At 43.5% G+C, this 14,990-nt stretch overlaps 1 protein-coding gene across 2 annotated transcripts in view; it reads left to right on the forward strand.

Moving 5' to 3' along the window:
• The window catches only part of SORCS3 (sortilin related VPS10 domain containing receptor 3), a 597,794-nt gene that overhangs the window by 245,055 nt on the left and 337,749 nt on the right, over window positions 1-14,990 (forward strand). The window lies entirely within an intron of this gene.

A 14,990-nucleotide genomic window follows, 5' to 3' on the forward strand; every position in this document is an offset into this window, starting at 1 on the left:
AAAATGACAGCTACCTACCATTCTGCTGCTTACACAAAGCATGTCAAGAATTGGAGGGGAAGTGAATTACACTACTGGATAGAGGTTGTACAGGGGAAGAGAACTGGAGTTGCCCAGAGTTGTTCTCCTTCATCCATCAGATATGTTGGACATCTTGCCATCTTCTTCATGCTAAAGTTGTTATAACATTAAAAGACATTTGTTGAATGTTATGTGCCAAACCTTAAGTTGACATTCCCTTTACCCATCTGTCAGCTGCTTCAAGAGAGGTGGTGGCCATGTGCAGGGGGAAGGCTTTACCTGTATCAGGCTTTCTCTGGATCCACATTATTGCTTGTCTGTCTCCCCTTGCCTATCTTGCCTTCCTCTCTTCTGGTAAGTTTTGCCTAAGAGCACTCCTTCAGTAATTCTTGAGCTTCCAGATCCCAGATGCAGGCTCTGCTTTTAAGGAACTCAGCCTGGGATGTTTTTCTTCTTTCTCAGAGTCAATTTATAACCTATGCCAGAGGCGTTAGCTCCACTCTTATTTCTGCCAATGGCGACACTATTCTCTTAGGCTCTCGAATGGCTTGGAATCTTTAAGTTACCATCACCAGCCCCTTCTCCTTCATCTCTGCCCCCTGTCTGGGAAACAGATTATGCTTCTTCTCCGTGTCCCTATTTCATCTCTTACAACCTACTGCCATCAGGCTAGTGAGACAGATTGCTAATAAGTATTTCTGCCTCCAGGAGGACATGCTTCACTGATCCATCATATACATCACCAAAAGATTAGTCTTTCCAAACAGGCATCTATCATGTCCCTGCCCTATTCAAAAGCCTTTGCAGCCCCCACTGATTGTAGATAAAATTCAGACTCTTTAGCAGATATCCAAGACCCTTTATCTTATTCTACTAATCTAAACATACTCCCCTTTATGCCCATGTGGAACATTGCTTTCAGGTCTGGCCCATCTCCTAATTATCTTCCGAAAATATTTGCATGTTTCAGGTTCCAAGCCTTTGGACATGCTCTTTGTCTTGCTTTGGCTCCTCATCCTCCATCTTTTCCTCAAGGCCTACCTCTTCTATGAAGTCTTCCTTCCTTTTCTCTGAGATCCTTTAGCACTAACGAATGTCACTGTCTTCAACATCGTAGCCATTGTCATCATGTTAATAATGGCTACCTTTTATTAAGAACCTGTAACCTTGACATTGTGATAAATGCTTTAAGTGTCTTTACTCGGTGAGCTCTCAAACCACCCTGTGAGGTAGTTGGAATAGGTGGTTTTGCCTATTTTATAGATGAGAAAACTGAAGTTCAAAGAGATGAAGTGACCTGCCCATGATCACATAATCAGTAACAGGTGTGGAACCAGCCCTTGATCCCATCCTGTCTCTGACTCCAAAACTTGTGCTCTTAAACATACTGCTATCCTATTGCATTTGTTCTAACTCTTTCCTACTCATGTGTCTCATAGTATTTATTTGTTAAAAGGGTGATTGGGTGCCAGGGAGAGGACACTAGGGACTTGGTAGACCCCTTGTCCTCCCAGAGTTTTATCTAATTGCATTCTTGAGCCTTTTTCCTAATCACTGTCTCCCTCCCCAAACTTCTCTTTCTCCTTTGATCTCTCCAGGAGAGGAGTATATTGGAATTTTATCTATGTTCAAGTCATTTTGTCTTTCATTTTCAGGTGGTTCAGGTGTTGGGTGTCATCCCTTGGCATTCAAGACTCACACATACCCTGATTTCTAGTTATTTAACGAGAGATGGTCTTATTGCCCCAAGACCATATGGTTCTTTTGGACCACAGTCCTGTAGGTGCCTAGATTATGTGATCCATATGCTGGTAGACCTTTGGGAAGCTGAGCACTTGTTTTAGGCACATGCCTTAAGTCAGGCAGTTTTTGCAGGACCTCAGTGGCACATTTGCATCCTCAGAGCATTGATCTGCATTTTGGAAGCAACCAGAAGGCATTTGGAGCTTGATCAGATGCACAGAAGGTTGGAGATGGCAGGGGCTTTTGAGATCATTGATTCCAGCCCCTCTCATTTTACAAAAGAGAAGAGTAATCAAACTGTGAAGCGTTGTTTTGGGTTGGAAACAAGGAGTATCTGTAACAACAAGATTCTGGAAACCCAGTAGACCAGAACTTATGGTGCTGGCTGAATGCTTAAGTTTGAGCCACTGGAGACAGTCAATAGCATCATGTTGCTGCCAGTCCTGGTATTTGTTAACGTGTTGAGAGACACTCTATTCCTAATCAGGGCTCTGGCTCCTCTCAGCACCTTATCTTGCCCAGTTGAGTACTACCACCCCCCTATGGGAGCAACCCACCATGTCAGGAAGGATGTTGAGTTCCAGTGATTCAGAGAGGACATGGGCCTGACAAATGTCTGTGCATGTTGAGGGAGGTGGGCTATGGTGGCTAGCTTCCAGAGCCAAGCCCCCTGCAGGCTTTCACGTGAATTGGCAGTGAATGTCTTGGTAAAAACCACTGTCCTCTCTTCCCAGCAATACCTTTGGCCCAGGCTTCTGCAGCCTCTGTGTTCCAAAGACCCCCAGATCCAGGTGTTTGGTATAAAATATACTTCTGTTCAGTAAATTGCTCAGACTCTAGGAAGTACCTGCTTTCATTTCATTAAGTCATTCTTGTTTTATAGAGGGGAAATAGGAAATGGTAGAAAGATGGCCTCAGGAAGGAATGGAAGTATTTCAGGGACCTAAGCTGATTCTTGCTCTATGCTTAATGCAGGTTTCTCACTTTATAGAGAGTATCCCAAACAACTCTGCCTGGTGGAAGTTGTTATGCCAGTATTAGAGATGGGGAAACTGAGGTCCAGAAAAATAAGGCAGCATTCCCAGTATCCTATGCTAGCAAGTGGGAGAGCAGGGATTTTAGTCTAATGTTGATTCTAAACACCCTCCTTTTTGATACCTGTAATGCATCCTAGTAAGCAATGCCTTTGGAGATCCCCTGAAAGGATGAGTCAGTGAAACATGTGATACTTTGTGAAGCACATGCTCCATTTACCACTGCTTAAATAACTAGCCAAACACTGGAGTAGAGTACAAGGGATTTGGAATCCGTTGACCTTGATTCCAGGTCCAACACTTTTGTTTACTCAGACACTTAACCTCCTTGAGTCTCTATTTGCTCATTTTTGTGACAAAGATAGAAAACCTATGTCAAAGGAAGTTCGTGAGAATTAAATAAAATATTTCAAGAGAAAGTGTTGTGCATAAGGCTCTATGTGCATGTTACTTAAATGCTGGTGATTTAGGGTAGCAGTCTTCCGAGAAATCAATTACTGAGCCCGAGTGTGTGCCAGAGGCTTGACCTATGACCTCAAGAAGCTTATAGTTTGGGTGGGGGCAAGTTACTGTGAAAATCAGAGAGTACAGGCCAAGTGGTGCTGTAGTTATAGAAAAGCAGGAGAAAAGCAGAGACGGGAAAGATCACAGGGCAGCATGGATGAGAAAGCTTTATGTGGGAGGCTGGAGCTGAACTTTAAAGGAACTGGATAAGAGGAATGCTTGAAGAGGAGATTTTCAAGAAGTCCAGAGATTTAATAAAAAAAAAAAAAGTCATCTTTTTGTGTGCCGCGGCCCTCTTGGGACCTAGTAGTTGTTTGGCATAGGGCAGTGGTTCTCCAAGGGTGGCCCTTCCATCCCTGGGGGATGTCCATGACCCTTTCAGAGGATTGATGACATTGAATTATTTTCTAATCATAAAATGTGATTTTCCCTTTTTTATGCTCATTTTCTCATTGTGGAGTTTCTTAGAAGCTACATGATCTATGCGATATATCAGATTAAATGCAGACATAGATAGAAGAATCTCATGGTCTCCTATGAAGCCAAATATTAGAGTTTTGCAAAAAAGCATAAAATGCCACTCTTTCTCACTAAATTGTTTTCATTCTGGAAACCAGCTGGTTTTCGCAAACGCGTAATATTTATTTATTTTTGTTATTTTAAAATGAATTCATAAATGGAAAATTTTATCAGCTGTAATTTCTCATGTAGTACGTGGGGTGAATTAAATCTCCTAGGGTCCAGTCCCCACCAGTTTTTAGAAGTATGAAGGAATCCTGAGTCACAAACATTTGAGAAACATTGTTGAAGACGTGGCATTCTGGTGTGAAGACACAATTAAGATCTCATATTTTTTACAATGCTTTGGCGTCAAGATGGGTATCCTCTTGGTATGTTAGAACACCTGTGTTCTCGTATGGAAAACTTAAAATGTTGTCTGGTATGTCTGGAAAACTTCGAAAGGTAAAGCCCAGTGTTGACAAGTAAGCAGTGAAGCTGGTGCCTGCCATACATTACTAGAAGTGCAGATTGACCAGAATAGTTCTGTAAGGCAGTTTATAACAAGAACTTTAATGATAATTTTTACCCTTTGAACCAATAATTGCACTTCCATGAATCTATTCTAAGGAAACAAATAAAGATGCACACAAGGATTTATGTACAAGGATACACACTAAAGGTATAAAATTGTAAAAGTTTGGCCAGAAACCGACCAATTGTCCAAGAAGAGAGTTAATGTAAATTATAATACATTTATATATTCGAATGTTGTAAGGCTTTTAAAATGATTTTGGAAGAATATTTAACAACACGGGGAACAGCTTAAAATATTATGTAAAGTGAAAACGGAGGACATTAAACTGTATGCAAAGAATGACCCCAATTTTCATAAACATACACATGCACACGGATTAGAGAAAAAAAGCACACCAGATGTTAACTGAGCTTTTCTCTGCATGGCGTAGCTATAATTGATGTCTGTGTTTTGCATTATTCTTTTCTGTATTCTGTATTCTACCACAAATTTTCAGTCCTTTTATCTTCTTTTATGTGAGGCTATGGGAACCCATCTACCGAGTCAGCCCATGCCACTGGGGGTTTAGGTGAGGGCTACTTCAGATCGTGAAGGGGCATTTCGCAAGGGTGATGGTTTAAGTAGTCTGTGATTTGAGGATAAACTCAACTTCTAGCTGGTTGTCTTTTTTTACTTAGACTTTCAGAAAAGCTTAAGAAAACTAGGATTCATTTTCATTCCCTACAGTGCTCTGGTCTATCATTTTGAGCATTTGGAGTGTAGAATGCAGGGCCCAACAGGGCAAATGTTTAAATAATGTTGTGCAGCTGGCACAGTGTAGAGAGAGCATGGCAATCAGTATATAATTCTTTTAAAATAACTTCTTTTAAACGTTTTATTTATTTCAAGAGAGTGCAAATGGGGGAAGGGCAGAGAGAGGAGGGCAGAGGATCTGATGTGGGCTCTGCAGTGATAGCAGTGAGCCTGATGTGGGGCTCGAACTCATGAACCACGAGGTCGTGACCTGAGCCGAAGTTGGACGCTCAACGAAATGAGCCACCCAGGCGCCCCAATGTATGATTCTTCTACAGGAAGAGGTTTCTCAGCCCATGGAGATGAGGTGACTATGGCATAATAGCTTCAAATAGAAGAGCTGCAATTCACTCCTTTTGTATCTGGAATTTTCTTCCTCTTTCCTGTGTTGGGAAATGTCAGGTGTTGGAAAACTTTAGTCTTCCTTCTTCCCTGAATGACCAGTAGGATAACTGATAGTCTGAGTTCTGCATGAGGGAACATCTGCTTTGTTGTAAGTCTCTGACAGCAGAACACTTTCACAGTCAAAATGGAATCTGTTTGAATGTGACTGTTTCAGTTCCTGGAACATATTTGCTCAGTTTGACTATCTACCCTGTGTGGCAATATTCAGCATGCTTTAGGGTTTAAAAGAGACATCCAAGATACTTCCTTGACCTCAGAGAACTTATTCTGTCTGGACAAAGAAGCCTCATGCAGAAAAAGTTAAATGATGACATAAAACGACAACAGAGGAGAAGAGATGTATGTCCCCAGAGAGCAGGTACAATCGTCCCTGACAATGACACCAGTGCTGGGTGCTAGGAAACCAGAGGCAGGAGAGATGAGAAGCTTCTTGGAGGAGGATACAGCACAGGTACATGCTCTCTTTACAGGGCTGGCTGTTCCTGGGAAGAACAGATTCACATTAATTGACAGTAATTAATTACTGCACTGAGTGCCCACCACATAAAAGGCATTGTGCTTATCTCTGAGAAGAAAAAGATTTACAGATGAATGGGACACAGAATTTAACTTCTCTAGGGTAGTGGGATGGTCTGAAGGCTCGCCATCAGTTCACATTTCTCCATTAGGCAGCTACACGTTTTATCCTGGGGGTTTCTGGATGTGCACAAACAGACATAATTGCTTGCATGGCATAGGGACCCAACTGGCTGCATGTAATTTTAAAGGGAAATGGTAAACATCTGCTCCCAAGACAGAGATGCCTTGCTAAAACTGTCCAGCACCTTCTAGTTCATGCCTCATTATTTTTTACCCCAGGAAAACTTAGTAAAAAAAAAGTTGATTCTGTTTTCCCTCGACTTTAATTTGCGAGCGTTGGCCACCTGCTGGAGGCTATCTCTGATTATGTGTAGCAACCTCTCCATCTTCCGTGTGCCTTTTGGTAGCTTACTGCTGATTTGGTGGGGATGGGATGGCATTCGTCTGTCCACTGGTGGTTATGTAACTATAACTCAGCCGCTGTTTGCCCAGAAATGGACAGGACAATTTCTCCTCCAGTGATTATTATTCTACCATGGGGTCTCCCAACAACTGACAGTGAAGTGAGCTCTGTGATATTAGGGCTATTTAAGCTTCACAGTAATCCTATGAAGGCAATATTTATATTCTCATTGAGTGGATATGAAACACGAGACTTATGTAATTAGCCTAAGGTTCCACAGGCTGGATTTGAAACCAAATCTGCTTGACTCTGAAATGAATCCTCTTATGATTATGTTGGGCTGTCTGTTTGAATGCAAATGCTTATCTATAATAGGGTTCCTCTACAGATGTGTCATTTTACTATGTGCATTGTAGCTGCTCAGTAACAAATCACTTTATTGCTATTATTTTTTAAAGTTTATTTATTTATTTTGAGAGGGAGAGAGGGGGGTGGAGAGAGAGAATCCCCAGGCGGCTCTGCACCCAGCGCAGAACCGTGAGATCATGATCTGAGCTGAGATCAAGAGTCAGACGCTTAACCAGCTGAGCCACCCAGGTGCCCCATGTTGCTATTATTAAAAAAAAATTTTTTTTTGATGTTTATTTATTTGTGAGAGAGAGGGAGAGACAGAGTAAGTGGGGAGGGGAAGAGAGAGAGAGGGAGGCACAGAATCTGAAGCAGGCTCCAGGCTCTGAGCTGTCAGCACAGAGCCTGACATGGGACTGAAACTCATAAACCACAAGATCATGACCTGAGCGAACATCCCTGAGCTTAACTGACTGAGCCACTCAGGCCCCTCCAGCTATTATTTTTAACTGTGTGAGTGATACATGGATACCTTTTCATTTTAAAACACTATAACATTACAAAGAGCTCAAGTCCCAGTAGCCAATGGACCCCACCCCAGTCTCTTACCCCGAGTTAACTTTTATTACCAGTTATTTGTGTTTTCTTCTAGAATGTTTAAAATGCATTGTGTACACACTTATAAGCTTAATGGCAATATATTATTTTATTTTGTCTGGGTGTACTGTTTGTGTATTTAATATATCATTATTCAGTATATGTGTTACGGACTTTTCCAGATCAATAACCTTCATATCTACCTTATTTTTTGATGTTGTTATATAGTATACATACGTGTATGTGTATGTGTGTGTGTGTGTGGAGGGGGGATAAAATACACTTAGTCTTTCCCTTAATGATAGCCATTTCATTATGGTCACATGAATAAAGGTGCAGTGAATTATGGGATGCTGCACCCACGTGGGTTCTTTTAGAGGCTTTTTCTTTGGAGGGCTTCTTTCCTCCCCTTACCTGTATGATATAAACATACCTCTTGGATGATAGAATTGAGACTGTCCTTTTGAATCCTCAGAATAACAACCCAACAACCTTATTGTCTGGACTGAGATTCTTTAGTGGGAACCAAAGTGTTCACACAATGGGAAAGAACAAAGATCTGAATGTTTGGCCAACCCCACCCACCCCAACCTTCCCTCCCAGATCTGTGCTGGGCGGGTGCTGCTGGTGGATCTCCATTTTATCTGATACAAACCATGGATTATGCACGATCTGGTCTTTAGGGTCAGCTAACCCCCAATTTTCTGCATTTGAAACCCAATGGTGGTTCTCATTCAAATAGCTGGGGCAGGAGGACACAGAGATGGATTAATTATCCTGTATCATTGTGCCTCTCTTTTTGAGACTAGATAATGCAGCTGAGGAGTCAGATAACACAAAGAGGTCACTGGGAGCTTTGTGAGCTTCTGCCTTGGCATCAGCCTGTGTTTTTTTTTTAAACAGAGGGTGGGACCAATACCCACTTGGAGAATGAAGCTATTTAAATCACTTGCTTTTGGCTGCGGTCTCAAGTGAGTTATCTGTTTGTGGTCAGGCTGGGTTTCTGCCATTGCAAAGATACAAATTAATATGGCTTTGGGCACTGGCCCTAAGAGGAGAAGTGGGGCCGGCCAGAGGGGAGCATCAATGGTTTTTCCATTTCAATCATAAAGACTGTCTGGGCAGCACTTGGTCTGGAGCTATGCTGTGGAAACTCCTGACCCTGACCCTGGAATGATCTGTGGTTCACCACACTTGAGAGCCCCTAACTGCCTGTGGGTTTTGATTGTTGACTCTCCTCAGTGTTAGTTCATTGGGACACACTTGGGGAATGGCTGGAGGGTCCACCCCAAGGCATGCCACTTTGAAGCCTGGTTCTGACTTCTGATTTTCCAGGCAGCTGGGCCGTATTGTACTTTCATGGTAGCAAATTGAAACAGTGGCCAAAGATTCTTTAATGATTTATTGGGTGTTCATAGGCCTCCCCACCCCTGTTAAGTGTGAGGAGTGTAAATCAAGGAAAAGAAAACAAGGTGATTGCCCTTGAGGAAAATACAATCTGGGGCATTCATAAAAATGACAGCCATAAGCATTTATGGAACGAAGGCTTTTATCAGCTCCTAGACTAGGTATCTCACTACTCTTCATTGACACGACAACAGTATTGTCTGAGCTGAGGTTTAGAGGAGCAAAGAGCTCACACGACTAGTTCTTCAAGCTCTGCATCTAGTTGTCTTTGCCATGATCCCACCTTCCTTGTTTTCTCTGCTTAGAGCTGTGCTCCACACTTCCGGAGATTTGAAAGGCATTTCATTTGTTATTTTTCTTTTAAGGAGCTCTTAGCAATTGCCAAAAAGCAAATTTTCACATTCAGAGAATAACTAGGGAACTCCAAGGTGCCTTTGATACAAATGAATAGGAGAGTGTGGGCTGAAGTTGTAGGAAAGTCTCCACGATGTAATCAGTGCAAGAGCTGGGAGTCAAAGAAGGGGGAAGTCTGGGCAGTTGCCAGCCTTCAGATCACTGGGAGAGTGGGGGATGGGACGTAGATGGGGTGGACCATGAATGCCCAGCTCAGGTAGGCATTTTGACTCAATATGGCAGCTGGGCTGGGAGGGTGAGTTAGGGCATCAGTGACCCTGGTGGGAATCTTGGAAAGTTGTCTTAGAGCAGAGACAGTGAGTCAGGCTGGTGGTGGGGATAGTACAAGCTGATGGTTTGATAATCTGGAGCAGGGGCCTCCTCATTATGGGCTCCCTGCTTTTGTAAATACAGTTGTATTGTGACCGCCACACCCAGTCGGTGACATGCTGTGTTAGGCTGTTTTGGAGCCAAAGTACAGAGTTGAGTGGTTGGGACAGAGATCAAGGAAACCTAAAATATTTACTCTCTGGCGCTTTTACAAAAAAAAAAAAAAAGTTTTAACCTGAGCTGGGGCTACTTGTAAGTGTCCAAAAGGAGAAGCGAAGCCCATTGACTGGCACACAGTGTGTGCCCTAATAGGTACTAGGTAGGTATATGTTAAGAAATGAACAGAACAAACTAAACTTGATAACAGGAAAGAGAACAATCGAGCCTGTGATTGTTTGCTGAATTTAGATGACCTCCCAGAGAATGGAGCCCATGGAGGAGAAGAGAGACTGATAAGAGAATCCAGGAGGGAAAGACTTGTGGTCTCCCAGCTCCTTTGCTTTGCAGAAGTCAGGGGCAAAGTTTGGAAGGGGAAGGAGCAGGAGGCTGATTAGTGAGCTGGGTGGTAAACTGGAGGAAGGCGGTTGCCTGGACGAGGGAAGCAGTGCACTCACCTGATCCCGAACATCTGGTGGGCCAGTGAGAACTGGCAGAGTGCCTTCCAGAGTCCTCTCACCTCTGGCAGGAACGTGGCATTGGAACGGGGGCGTGGAGTTACAGTTCCACTCTACCGGGAGGCTGACTTGGCTGCGTTGCCTGAAAGTTTTTCTTTTATGTTCTTTTACTTTTAAAATAGCAGCCCATATGCTTGTTGCCACCAGCCTCTCCCCCAGAAGCTTACTAGAGGAGTGGGAGCTTGCTGGATGGATACAAGTATATGATATTCTCAACTGCACTCTGGACGTTGTCATGGAGAGAGTATCCCTGGTGAACACCCAGGGTTATGGCAGGTCAGGCTGCCATGCTGTCCTGGAATGTGCTGGCCCACATGGAGATCTTCTGAAGGCCTATCAGCATAGGACAAGAACTCCTGAGTTGTTGAGGGGCTCACTAGGAGTCAGGTCCTGGCACAGAACTGTCTGTGTCTGGGAAGTTGAAGACGGAGGGTATCCAGCCTAGCAGTCATCTTCGGGTACCTAGGGAGTAGTGTGAGTGCTTGGCAGCTGGGAGGCCCACCTAGACAATAAGCAGGTCCCTGGGCAGGCTTGGGCATTGTGGAGCAGGTGACCCACAGCAGTGCAAATTGGAAAACCAGGATCAGCGTCCATGTGGCCAGGATCCAGGGCCCCAGATGCCAACTGAGTTCAGATGGTCTGGAATTCAGGACTGTAGAATTAGAGATACCTGGGACAAGACTGGTCAGGATCTATGGACTTAGGCCCTGGAAATAAAGGACTCAGCTGCTGGAACTGGAGAGTAAGGGAGTGTATACAGGCTTCTTGGAGAAAATTTGTCAATAACCAGCAAAGTAGAAGTTATGCATAGAGTATGCAGCAGTAACTGCACATCAGCATATGTCATTTTCTTCCCTTTCTTCATAAATGTGTGAGAAGCCATGTATAAGAACGTTCACTGAAACGTTGCTTACTATTGCAAATTTTAAAAGAAAAAAATTCAGAAATATTTATTAGTGGTTGGAAAGATAGACGGTGGTTTCTTCATAAGCTGCAGTGCTCTACAGCAATGAAAAATGGATGAATTAGGGCTAGATGTGCCACCATGGGTAAATCTCAAAACTTGAATGTTGGGCAAAGTAAGCAAACTGCAGAACATACATCCTGTATAAGGCTTACGTAAAAGTAAAATACTCCAAAAGATTATATGTTGTTTATGAACACAGATACTTGTTAAATCTAGTAGTGGGCATATGATTGGCATCTCATTGTGTTTTCCCGTGTGCTGGAAATAATTCATTTAAAAGGCAGGAAGAAAGAACGAGAGAACATGGAATGGTCTGCTAGACTGCAGTAACCTGAGCGGAAGCACAGAAACCCATAGCCTGTGGCTTTATACCTCTCACGTGTCGCCTTCCAGGGTAGCTGTGCATTCTGATCTCCAGAATGGTCAATGGCAGGTGTGATGTTTCCAGATTTCTGGACATTTCAGTGTTGGGAGCACAGTGTCAAGATTTGGGAAGTTAGCTTTGAAATAGGAGAAGGGAGCCTGTTTCCTCCACGTGGCCCCACTGGCAGGTGTCTCAAGTGACAAGGTGGAGGATGGCCTGCTTTCTTGGAAAAGTGAGTTCCTCAGGTGCAGCGGTCTCTGGCAATGGGGTGGAGGCCTCTCTCCCAGCTGCTCCTCACCCCAGGCAAAGGGGGTCCCCATAGCTCTGTGGTCAGTGTGGTGTGCAGTGTCCACGCTGGAAAGGACAGAGTGCAGGGCACCTTTAGTCCCACAGGCGGCCTGGCTTCTTAAGGTGTCTTCAGTGAAGACACCTGTCTGTCAGCCTGAGCAGAAAATGCCCAAGGCACAGAGGAAGCTGATCTATGGAGTATCTTTTGTTGGAAAGTCCCGACTCTTGGAGAAGCAGCTACTTGGAGAAGAGCAGAGTCCCTGTGAATCTGTGGTGCAGCCGGCAGAAAGAGAGGACTATGTGGTGCTAAGCATACTACCTTTGATGAGATTTATTTGGATTCTGGAAGGAAGTTTGTTGTGACGTCAGTCATGCAGGGGGACCTGAGAATTCAGCTCTTTACAAAAGTAGTATGTTTGCTATGTATGGAGTGAGGAAAGTTTGCTGGTTGGAAAACAGCTAAGCACTGTGTTGGTGGCATAAAGATATTTAAGGTCCAAGTAGGGCCTTATGATTATTGGAGTAAAACCTCTTGTATTTGATGATGAGAAAATGGGGCTTGACAGACCCTCTTCTCTGCCAAACTCTAGTCAGGACCCTCTGAGTGCTTTGTCAACAAGGCCCTGTCCTTGGGTGTGTTCAACTTTTACCCAGTTTCACCATGAATCCTGCTAAGCCCGTTTAGCTAGAATCCCCCACCCTCAATATTTGATTGAATTCCTCATCCCCTACCAGGCCCTAGGTGATGTCTGATTACCCTGCACGCCTTCGGTAAGAATCCTCTCAGGTCAGTTTAGAAAAGAATTACTCTACCTTCTAGTAATGATCCATTCACTGACTCCCACCCTTCTCTTTGGCCGTAAATTCCTTGCTTTTTGTTGTTTTTAGAGTTGATTCCAGTCTCTCTTTCCTATTGCAGAACCCCATCACAGTGGTCTCTATACTTATTGCCATTTCCCTGAATGAAGTCTGCCTTACCATTTTAACAAGTGTCTGGGTAATTTTTTTCTTTAACAGGCATAGAGAGTTGGTTTGTCCAGGGGAACACTTTGTGTATGCTTTAGAGTCTAGATTTCCAGACTCCAGATTCAATGTTCTTTCTCCACACCATGTTATCTTTAGGCCTTTAAGAGTACAGAATCAAGAAGTGATTCATCCTACAAAATATTTTATTTGGGTTAATAAAAGTATGCACCTGACTGCCTCTAGAGATTAAGGTGTCTCCTCCCTGCTGTGGAGAGGAAAGGAGCTTGGAGTGATTGATCATTTAACCTTGATGCTAGTGCGTGTGAACTGTAGGTCCTTCCCTGGCACCAGATGCTGCTAGACCTTTCCAATTGTGCCAACATCCAACTTTATGAATTTTTCTAAGTAAGGCTATGTTTTGACTTGCTCCCAGATGTTAGCAGTTTGGCAAGAACTTGTGACCACGCATTCATTCTTGCAAATAAAGACAAAGCAAAGCAAAACAATACACAAAGCAGTACATTCAGCACTTGCTTTGCACCAGAAGTGGTGTAAGGCATTGGGGCTGTTATAAGAAATGGCTTTTTCCCTTAGGGACTTGTAGTCAAGGAAGAGATCCCAGAATAAAAATAGTTATGACTGAAACCATAGGATAAGTGCCAAAATAGAATTATATACAAGGTGATATGAGAACACAAAGGAAATCTTGATTAATTTCCCAGTGGGGAAGCTGGAAGGAGGGTGATATTGGTGTTGAGGGTTGGAGATGAATGCACCAAGAAGAAGAAATAGAGCAGGAATAGCTCAGGCAAAGGGAATGATATGTGTAGAAATGGAGGGAAGTGAAAATGCAAGACATTCAGGAAAGTTTAGTGAGGCTGGAGAGAAAGGGACAGGGAGCAGATGGCTGGAAATGAGTCTAGTAAGGAAGATTAAAGCCAAATTTGACAAGACTAAGCTTGGAAGCTACAAACTCATTGTGCGTAGGCAGTGGGTAATTACTACGAGGGATGAGATGGACAGAGCTGGGAGGTTGAAATATAGCCTGATGACAGCATGGAGGATGGTGGGGCGGGGGAGAAGGCTAGAAGAAGAGCATCCAATTGGGGAACTATTGCAAAAATAATGATGCATGAGCCACAGCATCGGGGTGAGGATGAAAAGACCAAGGGTCCAAGTTATTTAGGAGATAGGATCATTAAGACTTGGAGAGTGAGCTGGGTTTAAGAGATAAAGGCAAGGAGAAAGATTAGGCGTGATTCCCTGTGCTTAAAGGTAGACAGGAGACAGAAAATAAGTCATTTTGAGGTGGGGGCTGGTTATAAAAGTTACCATAGCCACTGACCATGTGGAGCCAGTAGCCTAGGGAGGGATTTGAAATGCTGATGTTTGTTTATTCAGTAAGCATGCTGAGGGTATATGATGTGTGAAGCCTGGTTCTGTATATTTTGGGGAAAGGAGAAGTGAACGTCCTTTTTGTTTTTATTTTTTTAACATTTCATTATACCTACATCCTTTTGGGAGGTTTCCCATGTGTTCTATTTTTGCATCTTTACAAAGATCTTGTAAGAACTAAATTACCCTGATTCTTTTATTTGAGAAACCTGAGGCTCTAGCAGACTAAGTAACTTGCACATGGTCATGCAACCAGAGAGCCGTGGATCTAGCAATGAAATAGAGATTTTGCTATGCCCAAAGTTCATGTTCTTTCATTTCACCATAGCATTCTCTGTGGTTCCTTGCCCACCGGGAGCTTATGTGGTGCTAGGGGAAACAGAACTTAAAGAAATTCAACATAACAATATCAAAAGAGCCGAAAGGAGGCATGGACAGTGGGCTTTGGGCATGTAATGGGTGGGGAAGCTTGTTCTTGTGCAGAGAGATGAAAGTGACTGGGAAGAGGGCTAGTGAAGCCTTAACAGAGGTGAGGGTGGACATCCAAGCTGGGTGTGGGGATGTGGAATTTGCTAGATTAGATGGGGGTGGGGATAATTCTTAAAGGTCATCAAATACTACAAGCCTTGGCTACTAGGCTTGTAAAAATAAGATGTAGGCCAGGACAGGAGCAGATTCTGGTGAGAAGGTGGATGAAGAATCCAGGAAAAGGCAGTTACTAGGGGAGGCACACAGCTAGAGCTG

This window comes from Felis catus, chromosome D2, assembly GCF_018350175.1.
Source record: "Felis catus isolate Fca126 chromosome D2, F.catus_Fca126_mat1.0, whole genome shotgun sequence".
Taxonomy (NCBI): domain Eukaryota; kingdom Metazoa; phylum Chordata; class Mammalia; order Carnivora; family Felidae; genus Felis; species Felis catus.